A 22,828-nucleotide genomic window follows, 5' to 3' on the forward strand; every position below is an offset into this window, starting at 1 on the left:
CTGCAAGATACAAAGTGTTTTTAAATAAACGTTAAAATGTATAGATACTTACGTAATAGAAAATAGATATTGTACAGGGCGTCAATAAGTTATATTTCATGAATGGAATACCATGATGTCACTTTTACTTTTCCTCCCTAGGGAGGAAAAGTACAACTTTGCTCCCTACAATCAGGTCCGGAAAAGTATACTTTCGGTAGAGGTAGGTGGAAAATGTAATTATTATTTTGCTTACTAGCCAGTTGGATTTAATTTTGGTTCAGGATTCAGGTTCAGGTTCATTAAATAAGCACTATAAAAAATAATAAATAAGAAAATATAATTATTATTTTGCTTACTAGACAGTTGGATTTAATTTTGGTTCAGGATATACCACAGACCGTTCTGAAGACTCCAAAAAAGACTTACCTCAAATACAGTGATGCCACAGCTACCGATTTTTCGGTAAATCTACCGAATACCTGTCAAATGTACCGATCCACCTAATTCTCCTTTTTTTCTACCGAAAACTCAAAATTCTTAATTTTCAAATTAATCTGCTGATTTTTTCTGCGATGGTAAATTTGAAAAATCATCAAAAACTGATTTTCGGCATTTTTGTATAAAATTTTATTTTTGAACATGTTCCACCAAATCTAGATAAAAATAAACTTCATATTCGGATTCAGCGACCTCGAAAACATAAAAATAGAACAAAATTGGTCATTCACCATAAATTTGATTTTCGCGGTCGGCATAATGATTGCTGCCGCTCGACTAATATACAGTGAGCACGTAAAGGCTGGAATAAATTCATTTTCTCGAGAATGGACGATTTTGGAAAAAAATCCCGAAACAGGTCAATTTTTATTTTTAAATTACGACTTTTTGGCATATATATCATACTAGTGACGTCACCCATCTGGGCGTGATGACGTCATTGATGATTTTTTAAATGGTAATAGGGGTCGTGTGATAGCTCATTTGAAAGGTAATTCAATTCTCTATTCAGTAATATAAACATTAACATAATTCTTTATACAGGGTGTCAAAAAAATTAATTATATTTATTGACATAAAAAGAAGAATGCATGTAATTTATTTAATTCAAAATACATTTTACTGCTCTCAGAAAACAGAAAATATTGTTTATTTGAAAAATATTCATTGCTTTTCGCTTAAATTAAATGCTTAAACTGTCAAGAGGAAGGTGGGTGGGTGCTTTAATATTGAATTTAAGCAAAAAACAATATTTATTTGTCAAATAAACATTATTTCCTGCTTTCTGATAGCAGTAAAATGTATTTTGAGTTAAATAAATTACACAGGAGGAAATAAAACGTAGATGTGATCTAGCAAAAGTCGCCACAGCAAAAATAACCACAATATGGAAGCACTGTCAAATTTCAAGAGCGTTATAGATGAGGTTGATCAACTGCTTAATATTCCCAATACTGACTTACGGATGTGAATCTTGGACCCTGAGAAATTCGGAAAGAAGAAAGATAGACGCCACTGAAATGTTCTGTTGGAAACGAATGTTACGAATTCCTTGGACCGACCATAGAACAAATAATTCGATTTTAAGAGAGCTAAAAGTTAGCCAACGGCTCTCCAGTAAAGTCCATCTCCAACAATTAAAATACTTTGGCCATGTTATGAGAGCCAACACAGAAAACATGGAAAGACTCATTATACAAGGAAAGGTGGAAGGACGAAGATCACGAGGAAGATCCCCAACAAGATGGATCGATCAGATTACAGGAATATGCAAAAGACCTATGCATGAGCTAAAAGAAATGACCAGAGACAGAGATCTTTGGAGACGGACAATACACGACATCACGTCGACCACTACACTCCCTTCGGGGGGTCAGGATTGAAGAGAGAGAAATTACACAGATTCTTCTATTTATGCCAATAAATTTAAAAAAAAATTTTTTTTGACGCCCTGTATAAATAATTATGTTAATGTTTATATTACTGAATAGAGAGTTGAATTACCTTTCAAATGAGCTATTACACAACCCCTATTCTCATTAAAAAAATCATAGATGACGTCATCACGCCCAGATGGGTGACGTCACTAGTAAGATATATATGCCAAAAAGTCGCAATATAAAAATACAAATTGAACTGTTTCGGGATTTTTTTCCAAAATCGTCCATTCTCGAGAAAATGAATTTATTCCAACCTTTACGTGCTCACTGTATAGATAGAAAAGTATTTTTTTTTTATTGTATTTCTATGAGAATTCGAGAATCTGGTCAAGATTGGAGCGCTGTAAAACCTAGATAATAAAAATAAAATTAAACAACTTTATAGTGAAAATTATTCATTGGAAAATCCTCTACAAAATCGCTATGATGTTATTTTAGTGTGAAATGAACGGAAAAAAAGTTATAACCTCCAAAAGGAAACTTCTTACAAAATTTTCTAATATTTTTGTGTATAACTTTTTTGTTGGTCACTTGACGATAAAAAGTAATGATACAAAATTGTAGAAAATTTAATTTCCTACATTTTATGTATAATAAAATTTTCTGTAGGATTGCTAGTTTGGGAGATACAGCGCGAAAGCCATTTGCACCCCTTTTTCCAATATGGCGGCCGGGGGACAAGCGTGGCGACCCCAAAAACTTGAACTTAATCTTTTACTGAACCCCCCTTCACATTAAAAAACTAAAATTGACTCCTCTAAGAAATGCAACCTAAATGTAACATTTTAATGGACTAATAGGTCCCCATAACGCTCGAGTGACTGCAAATTTAGCATACTTTGCTCCCGTACCGTAATAAAATATAAACATTCGTTACTAAAAATATATCTAATATTTTACTTTACGTATATTATGAGCAGTAAATTTTTTACATAAAATAAAAATGACCTTAAATATCCTTATACTTTTTTCAGCCGACAATACAAAAAGTACATTGTTTCTGGAACACCCAAATAATTTTTAAATATCTCTTTGCGTACAATGAAAAATGTACTGAAGTCGGTAAAGCACGAATTCTCTAACACAAAGTAGTCCATCCGAAAACCCTTAGCCGCGCCCTAAAAGGTAGAAATACTGTTTATGTGTTCTTCTTTATGTTAACAAATGACGACAAAATGAATTATAATTAGCAGCATTTTCTAATTAAGAGATGAGTGGTATAGGCGCTCTCAGGCGTTTCTTATTATCTCCCTCTTTCTCCATTTTAAGTGAAATATCCCTTAATTCCTTCTTTACGCTTTAACTTCTCCTTAGGCTCAATTTGGCTTCTAGATGTTAACAGCGGCGCGTTAAAATTTTCAAGGAGGAGGTTTCGAGGGAATAATCAGGGACGGAGCTTAAGAAAATATTTTTAGTTTTTAGCGAAGGAAGTGTTTTATATTTTGCATTTAGAGCTGAAATAAGACAAATCGTTTTACACAAATATTAGTGCACATTTATATTTAGTTGAAATAATTGGAAATAGGGATTTCATTCGGTTTTGGACGTAGTCGATCATTGATTTTTGGAGAAGTAAAAAAAAATTAGGGAGAGCTCCACAAAACAATTTTGTTCTGTGTAGCCATTATTTTCCAAAAGAATCATCAGATCGAGTTAAAGCAAATATACAATGAAGATAAATTAAAATGCATAGAAAGAAATTTTAACACGAGAGAAATTAGAAACTCGTATATCAAGGGCTGAAAATGAGAAAAAGGGTTACCAAAGAAACCTGTACACTATAAAAGTAAAAATGGAAAGAATTTAGTAAGTGGCGAGGAAATACTAAACGGATGAAAACAATACTTCGAAGAAATTTTAAATGAAATACACATACCGAGAACGAACAAGAAGATCAAGCATAGTTTGGGAAAGGATGAGGTAATAGCTAAAATGTTCAAATATGAAGGACCAGTACCAGTACTAATTAAGCATTTGAAAAAGTTTTTCAAAGAAATATGGGGACAAAAACACGTACCGAAAGAATGGACCGAAGCCACACTGTGCTCAATTTACAAAAATGGTGACAAAAGTTTATGCCATAAAAAAGTACAGGTGAATATCGCTACTAGATACATATTGCATATAAAATATTTACAATATATATAAAAATATCACGGTACTCATGTATGGAAGCGAAGTCTGGACATTAACAGCAGAGTCCAGAAGAAGGATCAATGCTGTGGAAATGGACTACATACGTAGAAGCGCTGGAATCTCCCGATTGGACAGAATACGTAACGAAGAAATAAGAAGAAGGATGCAGGCACACGATACAGCGGTAGACAGGCTCGAGAGAAGAAGCCTAAAATGGTTCGGTCACTTACTTAGAATGGACGACCAACGATGGCCAAAGAAACTCCTGAAATGGAAACCCCCAGGTAGGAAGAAAAGGGGAAGACCAAGACTATCCTGGAATGACACGATAAGGAAGGCCATGGAACACCGAGATTTGGAAGAGGAAGATGCCCAGGATAGAAATAGATGGCGGTTAGGTGTGGGGATGCGGCGTCAGCCGATATGACACCCCGGATATATATATATATATAAAAATATCACAAAAAATATGTATACTTTAATAACATAGAAGAATCCAGAAGGTGACGCAGCACCATAGATCAAATGTTTATGCTGCGTGAAATACAAGCAGAAAGCTAGGAATATAGAAAATCTACGGTTGCCTCAAAAAAAAAAGACTGGAGGTTAAGTTAGACTTCTATCAGCCTAGAGAAAAAGTTGGGTTTAGATCCGGATATAGCACTAACGACCACTTACTGGTAATAAAAAACTTGATAGAGAAGTTGGCGGAATACAACAAACCATTGGCACTGATATTCGTGGACTACGAGAACGCGCTCGATACCATAAACCAGCAGAAAATGTTAAAAGCATTGACAGAATGCCGAATAGACCATCGCTACACTAACATGATAAAACATATCTACCACAATGCAACGGCTAGCGTAAGACTCTCTGATCAACAAATTAATAAATTCTGTATGCAGCGAGGAGTACGGCAAGGAGACACCATCTCACCAAAGCTGTTCACAACCCTTTTAGAACACACTTTTAAGAAGGCAGATCTGAACGAGTAGGTATGGTATTGTTGGGTTATTACTGTACTGATTTATTTATTTGTGAACTATTACGCGAATTGACTTTTAATTATTATTAAATAAATAAAAGACTTACTTGAAATTGTTTAATTTATAACAATTACAATTTAACACTTCATTTTACAACAATATATCTAATTTATTTTACACTTACATACTAACTTATTTAATTCATTTGCAAATATTTATTTATCTACTTTAAAAATACATTTCAAACCCGTTCACAAAAACGTAACAATATAATATCGCGTCGAAATTAGTAACTGACCTCACTAATTTCAAATCTCCTATTTATATATTTTATTGCAATGTTCCAGAATAAGAAAGACTACCACGGAAGAGCCCATCCCATTCTAGAACAACAATCGAAGGGTTATTTACACAAATATCAAATAAGCATTTTCTAGAAAGAAATATCGAGGTTAATATACCTGTTAAAAAGGTCTCGGTCATAAATCAAATTATGTAAACAACCTCTCACAAAAAATAAATAGGCAAGGAGCTGAAAACAGTCGCGTGACAAAATCACGTCACATTGCCCCCTCCTTAAAAGAAGGTTCCTCCTGGAACCCTGGCGGAACTCGAACTGGATGCCGGTATCTGCAACTGGACCCTCTTCTACAACTCCCAGTTGTATAAAAGTGGCAAGGGACGGTCTTCGCTCCGCACCAGTAACTATGAGGATTGCAACAGACTAAAACCTGGACATCGGTGTCTTTAAAGATTTCTTCCACCATATTGCGGACAACTCTCCAGTCTAGTTGGCGGCATTCTAACTTTGGCATGGCTAACTTTTGCACGTCGGACTCCAACACGTGCTCTCTCAATTGAATTAAGGCATCCCATACATCTTGGTAGGTAGGTTGGTCATGGACAGTGTCTTTTGTTACCAGATAGAATAGGTAACGTGATGCGTCTTGGAGTTTCAATGCTTTGCCAGGAGCTGGCAGTTGGCATTGAAGTTCTGCAACTCGATCAATCTTCCTTCGAAAGGCAGATGCTAACCCTCGTGCGTCTTTGATACTGGCCGGGATGGTATGGGCCAGTGAATAGTCATCGAGAAGTGCGAGTAGATCTCGCTTTTCTTCATTGGTAACACCATGTCTCGCTTTACCGGTACCTCCATAGGCCCCCATGAACTCCTCAAACGTGAGGTCATGTATTTCTCGAACTTGGTTTACTTCCACTTCTTCATCTACGTCGTGGTCTCCCTCGTACGGTGCCAACCGGTTATGGTGGACTATCATCGGCTTTCCCCTAGGAATCTTGCTTATTCGGTAGATAACGTCATTGATTTTCTTGACAATGAGGTACGGACCTTCCCAGAACTGCTGCAACTTGGGAGAACAACCTGTTCGCTTCTTTGGATTATAAAGCCAGACTTTGTCGTTCTCCTTGAAACATCCCTTCTCGGCTTGGGTATCGTATCGTTTCTTCATTCGGTCGCTAGCGATCTGAAGATTAGAACGGACCAACTCATGTATATCGTCCATTCTTCTTCGTAATTCATTCACGTAATCCTCACCAGCAACATCTTCTCCAGGTCGACATCCAAATTCTAGATCACAGGGTAGACGCATCTCACGTCCAAATAGGACTTTTGCTGGTGTTTTGCCAGTTGATTCATTAACAGCAGATCTATAGGCCATTGCGAAGAACGGAAGGTACTGGTCCCAGTCTCGTTGATGATTGGACACCATCTTTGTCAAATACTTGCCGACTGTCCTATTCATACGCTCCACCATTCCATCCGATTGCGGGTGATAGGCCGTGGTTCTTGTCTTCTTCATGCCTAGTTTATCACAGATTCCTTGAAATAGATCGCTCTCAAAGTTCCTTCCTTGGTCACTATGGATCTCCAGAGGTACTCCGAATCGGCTGATACAGTCTTTGATTAGCACATCTGCAATAGTGGCGGCCTTCTGGTCTGGAATTGCGTCAACAATCGAAGGGTTATTTACACAAATATCAAATAAGCATTTTCTAGAAAGAAATATCGAGGTTAATATATCTGTTAAAAAGGTCTCGGTCATAAATCAAATTATGTAAACAACCTCTCACAATAAATAAATAGGCAAGGAGCTGAAAACAGTCGCGTGACAAAATCACGTCACAGTATCAATATAAATGGAGAGAAGCTCAGTCATTTGAGATTCGCAGATGACATCGTCCCTATAGCCGATCGTACTGATGATGCAATAATAATGTTGAACAAGTTATATCAGGCTTCCTTGGAGGTCGGACTAAAGATTAATATCAACAAGACGCAAATAATGACTAATCTGGTGCTAAATCTTAATATTGTTGTTGATGGAATGGATATTGTGCAGACTGTATCTTATAAGTACTTGGGACATGAAATTCGGTTGGGAAGAGATAACCAGACGTGCGAGCTCCCACGTCGCATAGGATTAGCCTGGGCAGCGTTTGGTAAACTGAGCTATGTATTTAAATCGGACGTACCCATATGCCTGAAAAGGAAAATCTTTGACAAGTGTGTATTGCCTATACTCACTTATGGAGCGGAAACAAGATTCACATAACTCAGAGGGCTATGGAGCGCCAGATATTGGGTGTCTCCCTGAGGGATCGAATCCCAAACAAAGAAATACTTCGTAGAACAAAAACAACGGACGCCGTCGAAAGAATCGCGTCGCTCAAGTGGAATTGGGCAGGACACGTCGCCAGATTGTCAGACAACTGATGGACAAAACGTATTGTCGAGTGGAGACAAAGCCTATTGTCGGCAACTGGATGCAAGCCGCACAAAACAGAAAGAAGGAAAGAGCTGAGGGAGACCTATGTCCAGCAGTGGACGAGTACGGGTTGATAATGATGAATGATGACGGTTGCCTATTCATTGACTTTAAACAAGCTTTTGAACTTGCAAATTTACCTTTGAAAGGGATTATAGACTGGCCAACTACCATAAATGAAGAAGGATATGTGCACTGCCAAATAGTTTTCCAAGTTTTTTATATTTTTTAGATCACAAAACTTATGCTATACCCGGGACCGCAAAATAGGGATCACTGGACCAAGAGTTAGCTAATAGAACCAATAGGAAGCTGATGAATTCCCATCATACTGCAGACGCCAAAGAAAGCTTGAATTTCACCAAAGGATGTATTTATCCAAGCATTGAATTGTCCTGGTCCTTGATTTTTACTTCTTCAATCGAGGTTTTGAGAAGCGTATAAATTCGTCTGAGTCTGATCTACAATTTTTTGTAAATTTCTTCACTAAAACTATTAACAAATAAGTTATTTCTGTGTCGTGTTTTTAAAACTGAAAACAGCTTTCCGGAATTTCATGAAAGTTATTATGTTCATTAAAAATTTTATCAGTTTCCCGACCCCATAATATATTAAAATATATTATGTTCCGTATAGTTCTTAGTCTCCTCTTGTGATTGAACAACATATTCTAGGGGTAAATTAGGTAGTACAATTTCTTCTGCCATAGAGTTTGCAGTGCAGTACAGAATTTCCATTTCTTGTTCGTCGTTATCATCACAGTCTTGATCGGAAATTATTTCACTGTTGGGTAGGCTGCACAAATATTATCCAAATTCCACCTAACTGAAACAAATTTGTTGATTAGTTAATGACAGAGACAGTTACAGTGACATAGAGAGAAGAAATAATAACAACCAGCCAGACATAGTCAGAATCAATTACATCGAAGGGATAAATCAATTTGTGTATCTAGGCATCCTCATAGCCAATGGCGAAGGATGCACCAGAAAAATATAAAGATCAGCCATGGCCAAGGGAGCAATGACAAAGCTTACCAAAATATGAAAAAGTCACAACATCACCATGGAAACAAAAATAAGGCTCGTAAAAATAATGGTCTTTTCCATTTTTCTATATGGATCTGAATGCTGGCCTTGAAGAAAAGTTGATACACACACTATAGACGTGTTTGAAATGTTTAGGTGACGAAGAAAGTAGACTAACGAGTCTATCCTTATAGACCAGGGCGCATCTGTAAAAATATTAGTACATTTGGACGTTGAGAGGTGACTCAAATTTTTTTGCAGAAATTACTTGAAAATAACTCAAATAATAATATTTGAGTTATCCTCCCTCTCAAAAAGATCCGGAACATTGTTTAAATAATCAAAATGTCAAAAAATGAAAGAAAAATTCGATTTTTTTCTTGGTTTTTTGATTATAACTTTAAAAGTGTTCATTTCCGAGAAAAGTTGTATTGACATAAAAGTTGTGTAATTAAATTTCCTATAATATAGAATTAGTTAAAAATTTAAAACATAGTCACCCTTGTTGCAAAATAGCAATAATTGGGGAAAAACCATACAAAAACAAGTATTCGCATTTTACGTTTTTCAACCATTTATGCTAAATTTAGAACCTTCATATTTCACCCAGAAAAACTTTATGATACAGTAAAACAATACTGTAAATTTCATTAACATCGGTTCAATAGATTTTGCAAAATAAATTTTGAAATCCAGCTTCCTCAAAAAAAATTCATTTTTTCAAACTGTTACAGGACTGAAAATAAAGCAGATAGCAAGTTAAAAGTTTTTTTTGCTTATAGAAGTGTACTGTACCTTTCATTTGCAATTTGCAAAACTAAAATCGATTAACCACCACGGCGGCGTCAGGAATTTTTTTAAATAAACATTAATTTATTGGTGCTGCGCGCAGGACACCGGATAGTTTGCTCTGATTGGGCATTTCAATGACCTTTGATAATGATTGATACATTTTAATTTTTATTACATTTCCATATAAATAAATAAATTTGTTTATTGCAAAATAAAAACACATACCCTATCCTTTGAAATAACACTTTTTTAGCAAACATTTTCTTTGTTCATATATTTTAACTTAGAGAATAAAAGTTTATTATTTTTAAACATATGCAATTGTTTAAACAATATTTCACAAACAATAATAAAATTAATTTGATTTTTGTGGAATTAAAATATTAAAATACAACAAAATATAGAGTAAGAAAATAATATATTAGATAAAGATTGGAAGAAATTTTGGTGGAAATCAACTTTATGTGAATCGAACACCGCTGTCCTGCGCGTAGCACCAATAATTAATGTTTATTTAAAAAAATTCCTGACGCCGTGGTAGTTAATCCATTTTAATTTTGCAAATTGCAAATGAAAGGTACAGTACACTTCTATACGCAAAAAAAAATTCAACTTGCTATCTGCTTTATTTTCAGTCCTGTAACCTTTTGAAAAAATGAATTGTTTTTGCGAAAGCTGGATTGCAAAATTTATTTTGCAAAATCTATTAAACCGATCTTAATGAAACTTACAGTATTATTTTACTGTATCATAAAGTTTTTTTGGGTGAAATATGAAGGTCACAAGTGTAGCATAAATGGTTGAAAAATGTAAAATGTGAATACTTGTTTTTGTATGGTTTTTTTTCGCAATTATTGCTATTTTGCAACAAGGGTGACTATGTTTTCAATTTTTAACCAATTCCATATTATAGGAAATTTAATGACGCAACTTTTACGTCAATACATCTTTTCTCGGAAATGAATACTTTTAAAGTTATAATCAAAAAACGAAGAAAAAAATCGAATTTTTCCTTCATTTTTTGACATTTTGATTATTTAAACAATGTTCCGGACCTTTTTGAGAGGGAGAATAACTCAAATATTATTATTTGAGTTATTTTCAAGCAATTTCTACAAAAAAATTTGAGTCACCTCTCAACGTCCATCTCAAAACAGATGGGCCCTGGACTATTAGGCAGCTGTACATTACAAGTAGGCTTGGTGCAAGGAGCGAGACCCGGGGAAGATTGCCAAAAAGTTATGTGGACCATGTTACAAAAGAGGTCTGAACTCCACTAAATCTTTGCTTCAGAGTTGCAGTGGATAGAGAAAGATAGAAACAGTTCAAGAGAAACCATTGGAAATTCAAGATGGCATGCTATCCGAATCAGACGACCGATTCGGAAGAAGAATGAAAGGGTTAAACGGTACATAGTCTATTTGATTTCTGACCGAGTATATATGGTGGTTTTCTTGTGGTGGTTTTCAAGTGTAAAATCTTCTTTTCGAAAGATTTATAATGAACACAAAATTTCAGGATATATCTTCATGACTAAGACTATCAAACGTTTTACTTGTTTATTGTTTTTCCTGCATCTAATCCAAAAAGTATTTTGGATTAGGTATATTCTATATGCCTATATAGAACAGATATATAATAGAATATAAGAGAATAGGTATATAAGAGAATCTATAGAATAGATATATAAGAATTCCGGATCCTGTTTCACCCGTCGCTGATCCGCCACAGGACGATAATCTGGCGGCGGCTGCAACTCTTGTAATTACCGCGACATAAACACTGTTTAGAAGAGGAGCTACATTAATTCATTAATTAGGACTCGTTGCCATTGCTGTTGTCGTCAGACGATGAATCTCAGAAATCTGATGATGACTACTCTACGCCAGCCAGAGTGAAATTTAGTGAGTGTGCTCGTCCCTCTCTCTGTCTCTGTGTCATTTCATCTCTTAAATACCCCGTGGCTAATTAAAGATTTTATAGCGAAAAGTTAAAAACGAACAAGAGGTTGGAAAATGTGGAGTGATTAAACAGTGGCTTATAGTTAAAAATTAAACAATTTGATAAATACCTTCGTCAAACAGTACTCAAATATTCATCATGCAACCTCTTCTGTTCACTGCTGGGTATAGGTCTCTCCCATTTTTCGCCACTCTTCACGGTTCTGTGGGTGTTGTTGCCATTTCTTGGATATTCGTTTAATGTTGTCCATCCAGCGGGTTGGTGATCGTCCGCTGCTGCGCTTATGTTCTCTTATGCGCCGGCCAATTATGTAGTTTTCTGGTCTATCTTGAGTCTTTTAGTGTCGCTACGTGATCTGCCCAATTCCATTTCAGTTTGGTAGTGATGTTGATTATAGATACTTTCGAGTAATCGTTACAAATCGTTACTTTTGTATAAAGTAATCATTTACAGTATTCGTTACTTTGATTACTTTGATTACTTTTGTTACTTTTGTATTTGAGTACCTACCGGTAATCATAATATGGAGAATCGCATTGCTCAGTACATATTTTGTATTAGTAGGATATTTTGATTACTATGATTACTTTTGTATTTGAGTACCGGTAATCCTATCGAGAATCGCATTTCTCAGTATTTCGTATAAGTATAAGATCCGATAGAAATGGATAGAAATTAAATGATATGTAATCTATTATGTTAAAAATTATTAAAAACAAGGGGTGCCCGACATAATTTTGTCCAGATTAATTAATAATTAGAAACGAATTTTTTGTTATAAATTCTACTAATTTTTTGAGCCGGGCAGATATAATTATAGATTTTTGGATAATAACAATAAAATACACATAGACCAAGGCATTTAGGCAAAAATAAATTATTTTTAGGGAAATAGTGAAACAGGAAAAGTTTTCAATAGAAAAATGGGTGAAAATGTATAATTGTAGTATAAAATGCATCCAAAAGTATATAAACATTCATCCATGATTAAATTGAAGAGCATATGATTCACTGAGTCTCCCTGTCTTATTCCGCTGCCTATATCTATAGATCCTGTAAGTTGTCCATCTATTCTGACTTCCATTTTGTTGTTATGGTAGATATTCGTGGAGTACCGGTCCGATTCCGATATCAACCGATTGTAGATATAATACTCAAATAGGTACTCGCTCTGATACGATTGGTACGAAGTAACGAAGTAATCAGATTAATTAAAGTAATCAAAGTAACGATTTACCTCTCTATATAGTAATCGTTACTTTCGGTATTCGTAAGTAACGAGTACTTTGTAACGAATAGTTACTTTTTCAACATCACTACAGTTTGGCTATACGTTCGACGACATACGGGTAGCGGGTAGCGGGTAGGAACTCCTTTGGGGTCCCTTGGATTCTATTGGATAGTTCTATCAGGGAAAGTGAATCAATCCCTGCCCTCCGCAGATTCCAGGAGCTTCTTGACCCGGGAAGCTAGCACCTGCTAAGGGTCCCTTGTTCAGGGTCACGGATAAAGTCCAGAACGGTATCCAAGGCGACGAAAGAATACTTTCAGTGGCACAATCAACATTAGAAGTTAAGGATATTTTCTCGAGCTTTGAAGAAATTGCAATGTACATCGCGCTTCGGTCTAAAAATAAATGAAGACAAAACAAAATACATGGTGGTCTCAAAACAAGAACGACGGGTAATAAGACAAAACATTACTATAAACGATCATAACTTCGAAGGAGTAAAAGAATTTAAATATCTATGACCAACAAATCATAAATGACAATAAAATAGAGCGAGAAGTTGAACCACGAATAATGGCAGGAAACAGATCTTTCTTTGCAATGCAACATCTAATGAAGTCAAAACTTCTTTCACGAGGTTCAAAAATCCAGATATATAAGACCATAATACGACCAGCAGTCGCATATGGAAGCGAAACATGGACGCTAATGAAAAGAGAAGTAAATAAATTGCTAGGAACGTAAAATCCTTCGAATGATATATGGCCCTTGCAGAAACAGCGTGACAAACGAATGGAGGCGCAGATACAATAACGAGTTAAAGTCTCTATTGGGAAAGGAATATCTAGTCAGATATATAAAGGCCAGTAGACTCAGATGGGCAGGGCATGTGATCGCCTTATAAACAATGTGTTCTGGGAAACGCCAGATAGAAGAAGGTCTGTAGGGCGGCCTAGAAAAAGGTGGAAAGATGCAGTCAAAGAAGATCTGGAGAAAATAGTGCGAGACAATGGGAATTAGTGGCACAGGATCGACAAACATAGGTCAAACACAAACACATAAGGCAATAGTAAACGCGGCAAAGACTCAAGAAGTGTTGTAACGCCATTGATGATGATGCTGATGATGATGATTTGGATTAGTAGGTGAAAAATAAAACTTTGAAAATAAAATAGAGGAACGTATTCAGCGGATAGACGTGAATATGATGAGGCCAGAAAGTTTTGTTAAGGAACTGCAAAGAATCATTATGGAAACCGCCGAGATGGGAGGAGTACGCGAACAGAGAGGTAAGAGAGGGAGTAATAAAAAAGGTAGGCAAATATGGTTTGATCGAGAATGTGAAAGCAGGTAATGAGTTTCCTAAATATGTTTAGGAAGACGGGTGGAGGATATGTGAGAGATATGTATTTGCAGAGAAAGAGAGAGTATAAACAGACTTGTAAAAGAAAAAAGAAAGAGTATTACATGAGAGTGGCAGAGGATTTAACTAGGGCACGTGACTCTAAAGAGATTTGGTCTTTGGTAGGTATTGTTAAAATTAAAAATATTTCGAGATGTGCATCAATCCCCTTAGAGACATTTCGTCTGCACTTTTTGGGTCTCCTAAATTCGGCATCGATAGGATACCGGCTGAGTTTTATAAAAATCTTTCAGCTACTAGCAAAGGAAAGTTATTGGTTGCTTTTAATGCAATGTTCAATCGAGCCTCGGTTCCGGATTCTTTCCGGGATGCGATCATTTTTCCTTTGCATAAGAAAGGTGCGACAGACGATGTAATGAATTACAGAGGAATAAGTTACCTGAACGCAGTAGCCAAGCTGTTTTCGTCTTTGTTATTGGGTAGAAAAAAAAAGGGGGAAGAGTCAGGGATTTTACTGGAATACTAGGCAGAGTATAGAGAGGGATACTCTACAGTTGACCAACTGTTTAACTTGCTAAGCATAATTAAAATACGAAGAGCAAGGGGTTATAAGAGAACCGATGCTTTGTTTGTGGACTTCAGTAAAGCATTTGATACGATTGATCGACAAGCGCTGTATTACAAGCTTAGTTGTATGGGGTTGTCTTCCAAAATGCGGGAAATTATCAAATGCATTTTTACAGGAACACAATCTGCAGTATGGGGAACGAATGGTACGTCACGTTGGTTTGACTGTGAGATGGGAGTTAGACAAGTCTGCATTCTTACTCCGCTGCTATTTGCACTATTTCTTAATGAAAAAATACCAAGTTTTTTGTAAAAGGTATATATTAAAATACCCTAAATAAGGGTCACAATACAAAACGTTTTCGGATTAAGGAATCCATCATCAAAATGTATAGGGTAAAAACCCTTTAAATGTAAATCATAAAGTTATTTTACATATTTATATAAAATTCATCGGATATTATAGATAAACCTGGATGTTACCCAGGGCAACACAGGACTCTCCCCACGTGGTTGGAACTTTTTTTGGAGAAAACCTCACATATTGGATTTCAATGGCCATTTCTTAATGACTTACATGATTTTCTAGGAGGAGGCGTTGATTTAAACGGATTTATCTTTAGAATATTGCTGTATGCTGATGATATGGTAGTGTTAGCAAGCAGCCCGAGAGTTTTACAAATTATGATCAATAAATTAGGGAAGTATTGCAGACTATGGAATTTGAATGATGATCAACACGGACAAATCCAAAAATTATGGTGTTTAGACAAGGAGGTGGAAAAATTAAAGAAGAGTGGAAAATAAATGAAGAAGTTGTGGAAGTTGTTAATGGCTATTTGGGAGTGAAACTAACACCGCGGCTATCTTTTAGTTCCCACTTTATCGAAAAACGACGAGCGGCTACAGCAGCTATAAACATGGCTTGGCGACAGGTCTTAGCTAAGGCGAATCTTCCACTATCATCTAAGGTGCGTATTTATGAAGGGGTAGTCCGATCTATTCTGACTTATGGTACTCAAGTTTGGGAATTGGCGGAATTTAAGGAAGTTAAGGAGGTAAGAAGGTTTTTTATAAAAAAAAATGTTGAATATTCCGAGTTACTGTTCAAACTATATGTTGGATTTTGAAACCAACATTGAGCAGGTGTATCTATTTACGATGAAGTCGCATAAAAAATATGTCAAGAGAGTGTTAGAGTATGAGGAAGGACGTCTGCCTAAATTTCTGCTTCAGGAAATGATAAGAGCTAACTGTGGTTGGAGAAGAGATTGGGAAAACTTGGGAGAGAGATGGGGAGTGTAATTTAACACAGAGTGGGAAAATAGAAATTTTTGGGAGGATAAGTTGGAACAGGTGATAGGAACCATTCGTGCTGGGATAAGGAAAAAAGCATTGGAGAGAGCAACTAGATCAAATTTCTGCAATCATTATAGAGAGTTAATGGGACTCGGCGTTGACATGGGTTATATGAGGGATGAGGTGAGTTTTATTGATATAAGGTGGATATTCAAGATTAAGATGTGGAGTATTGTATCTCAATGATAGACCTGGTAGGGCTGATGATAGGAAAAAGTGTGCTTTGTGTAATGAGAGGGAAGTGGAAGATATTTCATGGGACGATGTCCGATACTACGTGAATACAGAATGAAGTAGTTCAGAAAAAGTAGATTAGATAGGGAAGAATTGTTGGAACTTATGAGAGGTTTGGGCTGGAGGGAACTGGTTGGATATGCAAGGGATGCATGGAAGTATAGATACAATCTAGTGTTGGAATATAACTATTGGACTCATGACATTATATTCTTATTCCTCATGTATTGTGCCTCTTCACCAGTTCTTAACCGATTTTTAGCTTGTATTCACGACATTCTAATAGGTAAAATTTAATCTATACTTCTCAATTAATGAGTGACCCTTTATGCTTTATTAATTCTAAATAATATTTAATTTAATTGTGTTTATATGTTTATTTTAGTACATAATACTTTATAAAATTTCATTATGTATTCTGGTGCCTGGTGTAAGCTTATCCGAGCAAGGGAATTTCACTGGAAACTATGATAGTTATCATTTTTTTCATATTATTCATTAGTTATATTTTTTATTAATAATTGTTAATTTTATTGTTAGTTATAGAAAAAAAATGTAGATTTATATTTTGGCCAACCCCCCAGACGACCAATGGTCATGGGGGAAAATGTTTTATTAGGTGAGCTATTATGTTACTCAAGCATTACTGTAGTTAAAAGCAATAACCATTTCTGAATCTGAATCTGATTAGTAGGTGGAGAGGATGATGTTTTCTTTAGAAGGGATCTCCAAGTCGAAGGTAACCGGGTGCCGTCACCCATTTTGTTTTAGACAATTTGGCCGTTTTTCGATTTCCAATGGTTTCTCGGATAAGTCCTGGTTTATAGAAGCGGATGGGGCTATGGAACAAAGTCAATTTTGTAACCTGCATGAAGATGATGTTGGCCTAGACCTGAAACTGAATCGGAATTGCGAACAGATATAGAATGTTCATAAATCCTATTTTGCAGTCTACGATTGATTTGGCCCATGTAAAATCGGGGCAGTTTGCACAAGGAATTTCATAACCTTCGTGTTGTTCATTTGGGATATTGTCTTCAGCTGATCGAACAAGAGATGGACGTTTTTTTGAGGGGTACATATTTTCTTTATTCCTCGTGTTAAGGAAGAAAAGCTTTCATAAATATGATCAAAGTATGATTGAGCGGGAGATTGAAATTTGTGGATGCTTCTATCAGTTCTATCGATGTGATTTTCGCGGTAACTGTTTTGGATGAGGGCTTCTTTTAAAGAAGACAGCTCAGTAAGAGACATTGATTGACTAATATTTGAATTAATTTGTGAAGGTGGGTGATGAGAGTTGGCATGCAAGTAGCTGTTGGTATGGGCGAGCTTTGTTGTTATGGCTGTTTTGTGTTGTTATTAATCGAAAAAATGTGTTAATAATAGTCATCTAGTTAACATATTCTTTTGAAAAACAGAATGTCAATTGTACATATGTCCAAAAGTGGACAAAATTGTTTCCAAATAAAAATGATGGAATAAAAGTTCAAACACATAGTCCACTACACTTCAGCTCGTGTAAAAATATGTATGTTCAAGCAATCTATATAGTGTAATAGGTAAGATTTGTAGCTTTAAATCATTTTCCATTAAAAAATTTTGCAGGTCAGCTTTCTTTGAAGATGTATTTGGTATTTTAGTGAGCGGTCGGGAATGATAGGAAGCGTTGTCAAGCACTATTACGCTGTTTTTCTCCAAGTTTGGGATCAGCGAGTTTTCAAACCAATCTTCAAAAATGTCAGCTTCCATATTCTTGTGGTAGTCAACGTTACAATCTTCCATTTTCTTCCCACATAATTTTAAAGCATTCGGAACCCATCCCTCACTTCCTCAGCAATGTACAATAATTAGTCGCGAGCCTTTATTTGCAGGCATTTCTGGTATGCACCTGCTTGAACCATCTGTCCATCCTTTCTTTACTGTATCGTGGGTATCATACCAAGTTTCATCTAAATAATTCCTATTTTCTTGCCTATATTTAGTAATTTCTTCTAGGTACCTACATATTACGTCTGTTGACTATTCTTTGGCTTTCCATAATTGCTTGACGTTTATTTATTTTTTTGAAGAGTTTTCTCACAGCAGTTCATATTTCGACCGGTTTTTTCCAATTTCTTTCTTATTATTTCTATTGTAGGTATGTATTTCATTGCTTTTGTAGCAGTCGTATACTGTGGTTTTCAATAGTTTTACAAGTGAAGGATTTAAAGGTCTTGAAAATTTGTAGTCACATCGTTTCTTGCGATGATAGGGTTCATTTTTAACTATTTTATATACAGTAGAAAGTGGAACTTCTGTTAAATCAGAGGTGGCTTGTGCCAATAGTGTTTCATCGAAGCCGAATTTCGTACGTAGATTTTTGTATACATTCAAACATACTTGCTGTGTTTCTGCATTTAAATGCATTCGAATCTTCTTTACGAACTCTTTTTTTTTTTTAGTAATTACATTCACACTAGCACTGGCAATTTCTACAATATCAGGGTTATCGTACGCGATATTTACATTATCCCACGGGCGCCACATCACTATTCACATTAATTAAATTACAATAATCCACACTTGAAACTCTCCAAACGAAATACTAAACCAATATTCAAAATAATTACAGCAAACAAAACACTCGTATCACTTAACACACGTACACTCCAGTACTAATACACTGCTAGGCTACCGAACTAAAACTAATGTTTTGCACGAAACTTGTGAATAGATATGCGGGAGGTCTGGCCGTAAAAACACAGATGCTTTCAAAGGGCCGCTTCTTAAACGTTTGACCTAACATCTATATTTGAAGAATATCATATTTCACCGGCTTAAAGCTATTCTACAGTATTTTTTACTTGGACATATCCCCGTCGGGAATTTTAACCCAATTCAAATTGAGCTAATATCAGATGTCAGCGAGGACATTCTGCGGTAAAGCCATCAAAATTTACACAAATCTAGAAGGCGTAAGTAATCCTTTACTGAAGAGAACAAAAGACGGGGTCCAATCAGAAGCGAGTTGCAACAAAGTAGCGTCTGGCGTCGAGCTTTGTTGCCGAACAATAGAACGCTGGTAAGCGATGCTCGGTTGTTTACCGTTTGTGTACAAAGTTATTATTATATCGCGAATCTCTTTGGCCCCAGGCTCGAAAGGCCCAATTAAATATTTTAGTTTCGTGTTTTTTATTGAAACATTCTAACTTCGGGATTCTCTGGGGTATAATACGTACTTACACTGGTAAAAGTTTGCGACGAAACTTTTATTAATACAACAGATTTTTTCTGAAAAGAAGTGGAGCAGTAGGTGGAAGAATAGAAAACTTTAGTTTTTGAGTAAAATTTTATAGTTACTTGCAATTTTTTTAAATAATGATTTGTAAAACTTTAAAGTATTAAACATTTTCCATAACAAATAATCATTATATCTTGTCAGGCGTCAATAACTTGGAAGGGTTGAACATACTCTATTCTCAAGAACACTCACATTTTCCATGTCCATAAAATACATTCAAATTCTTGTGTCTTTTTAAAAGAATATATTCTCCAATCCAGAAGAGTCAATCTTAACTTAGTTAATGGTTCCACAGGGACGCGCCAAGTAACTTCGGCGCCGTCGTGCAAAATATTGATAAGCGCCTTTATCAAAATTACCAGGGTAGAAATATCAATCACTCCTTCACATTTCAACGTGGAAAACTATGAAATTTTTTCTACGTCTACCCAGATTTTTTTTGAAGGAAATAATAAGTACACAGTACTGTTATAAAAATAATATATTCTTCTTCCTTCTTGTATGGAGACTTTAAAGCATGTTTATTCTTCAATATTTGCCTCTTAAATTGTTTAGATTATCGCACCATCTTTTTCTTGGTCTGCCAATAATTCTTCGTCAATTTGGTGACTTATCTCGTGCTATTCGTACTATCCTATCCTCTGCCATTCTACTAATGTGTTCGTTCCACTCCTGTTTCCGTTTTGTCACCCATCCATTTTATGTCTTCTACATTGCATGATCATCTTATGTTTCCGCTTCTCTCACTATCCAATAGACTTTTGCCTGATATTCGTCGAAGTATTTTCATCTCTGTTGTTTCTAGTAGTGTAGTAGTTGTTAAAAATAATTTTTTAAAACTATATTGCATAATAAAACAGAACAGAATAAAAACTATGTTAAAGTTATACAGCATTATTTAAAATTATTAAAAAAGATTGAAGATCAAAAATGAAACATATTTATATTGCGATTTTTTAAACAAATGTACTTATTATAATGAAAACCAACGGATATTTCTTATAGAAATTGAACTTTTCTTGCTTTACCTTTGACAAATTCATTAATTAGATTTTCATTATTCAGGTCCTTTAAAAACTCAGATTCTGTAGAAATAATAGTAAGATTTTCTAGCCGTCCCTGACCCATTCTAGATCTTAAAAATTTTGGAAAATCAAGTAAAACTGCCCAACTTTAATTTATTTCAAATCTTACTTTTATTTTATTCATTGGAAGGAATGTGGATATCAAAATAATTGTACAAACTTACCAAAATATATTCGAAAATAGAGAGGCATTGTGTTGTACATATAGTTTCTGTTATGCTGAACTATTTCTAATATAAAGAAACAAACATCACATTATTACTATCAAAGAATGCACACAACTGACTGATAAGATAAGATCATTCACACTTACAACTACCGTTGACTAGGATGGGACAAGTGTTGTTTTTACAAAAAACTGCATGGACATTTGTTGTTTTTCTAAAACTATCAAAATTTTCTATGCAATGTGAAACAAATGTGTGAACTGGAGAAATAAACTACTATTCTATAAGAACAATACATAAAGTCGAATTTTCGAAAAATGGACATGTGTTGTTTTTCAAATAAACGCTTAGCTAGAACGGCTGAAGCTACAGAAATCGGTACCTATAATTATTAATAATATACGTAACGAAATAGTAATGTTTGGGAATGAGTGGACTAAGTTATTTTTTGCAATGCTTTTTTTGCTTCAAAAAATATTTAGTTTTGAATTGGATATTTATTTAACTTTGCCGAGTCAAAGGGCGCCTTTAACGACTTGTCGCCGTCGTGCGCCGCACGACCATCCCATATGGACCTGTGGTTCAACTAAAGTGCTAGGTAAAAACTGGTCATCTGATCAAGACGATTTGCTCAAAACTGGTCAAACTGGTCAAACTGGTCACTCTGCCAAATATGCAACTTGTATACATAGATTTTAATTTCTCTCGATTTTAGGTATTGCTTTCTTGTTTTTGCAACAATTCCTCTAATATAAATATATATTTTTACAAAAAACTAAGCTTTCAATCTATGTAATAGCACATAAAACAACTTCCAAAAATGTTACTCTACACTCTGCATCCTACCAGATTGAAAACAATGGGAACCTTCTCTGGTAACACCTCTGAGGCTTCTACAATTTGCAAGCCATAACGGATGCTGAGACTAAGGAAGATGAGGGAATTTTACAATTTATAATTCACGTCCCATCTGCTCAGCGCGGTAAAGTTCCAACGAGAATGGTTCCCTTCGTACTCCAATCAGAGTAAACATGTAAATCAAAAATGAATAACCATTTTCAATTTCGTTGCAACACGAAACTACAGCCGCATCATCATTCCAGTTCAATCAGAGAGTGCAGCAAGCACCTCTGCCGGTTTCGAAACTTATTAGTCTCTAATCAGGAGGCACATATGCTGCTCTCTCTGACCCAACCAGGACAAACCCCGGTGTGCAGTCACGGATTGCAACGAACGAAATTGTAAGGGTTTATCAACATCCAAAATTGAGATCAACACATATTCATTTAATTCTTAAATGTACTAGAAACGAAACCAAAACATACACATTTGTTTACATTTTAGTAGGTCACCTAGATTTGTTAGAAGCACCAGTCGATAATATTGCATAGTCAACTAATTCATATTTTCGTAACTCATGGTCAAGCTGAGTCGACAATATAAACAAACTACATGTTACAAGTTTGTTTATATAAACATGAAGGCATGGTGATTCATTCTAATTCATTCGTATTATTAAAAAGATCATTCTTAATCCAGATGCACTAGCAGATGGTTTTACCGTGAGCACATCAACTATTTACTGTGGTCGTTATAGTTGGTAATAAACAAGTAGTTATAAATATTGTTTAATTCAGCAACCCCTATTGGTAGGGGGTAACTACCCCCAACTATCCTAAGATGTTTCCCGAGGGTGCATACCCGCATAAAATGGCAGGGATGCCCTAGCGGCAACTGCTAGCAAAAAACTAAGTTTTCAATCTAATAGCACATAAAACAACATCCAAAAATGTTACTCTACACTCTACATCCTACCAGATTGAAAACAATGGGAACCTTCTCTGGTAACACCTCCGAGGCTTCTATAATTTGCAAGCCATAACGGATGCTGAGACTAAGGAAGATGAGGGAATTTTACAATTTATAA

This window comes from Diabrotica virgifera, chromosome 2, assembly GCF_917563875.1.
Source record: "Diabrotica virgifera virgifera chromosome 2, PGI_DIABVI_V3a".
NCBI classification, from domain to species: domain Eukaryota; kingdom Metazoa; phylum Arthropoda; class Insecta; order Coleoptera; family Chrysomelidae; genus Diabrotica; species Diabrotica virgifera.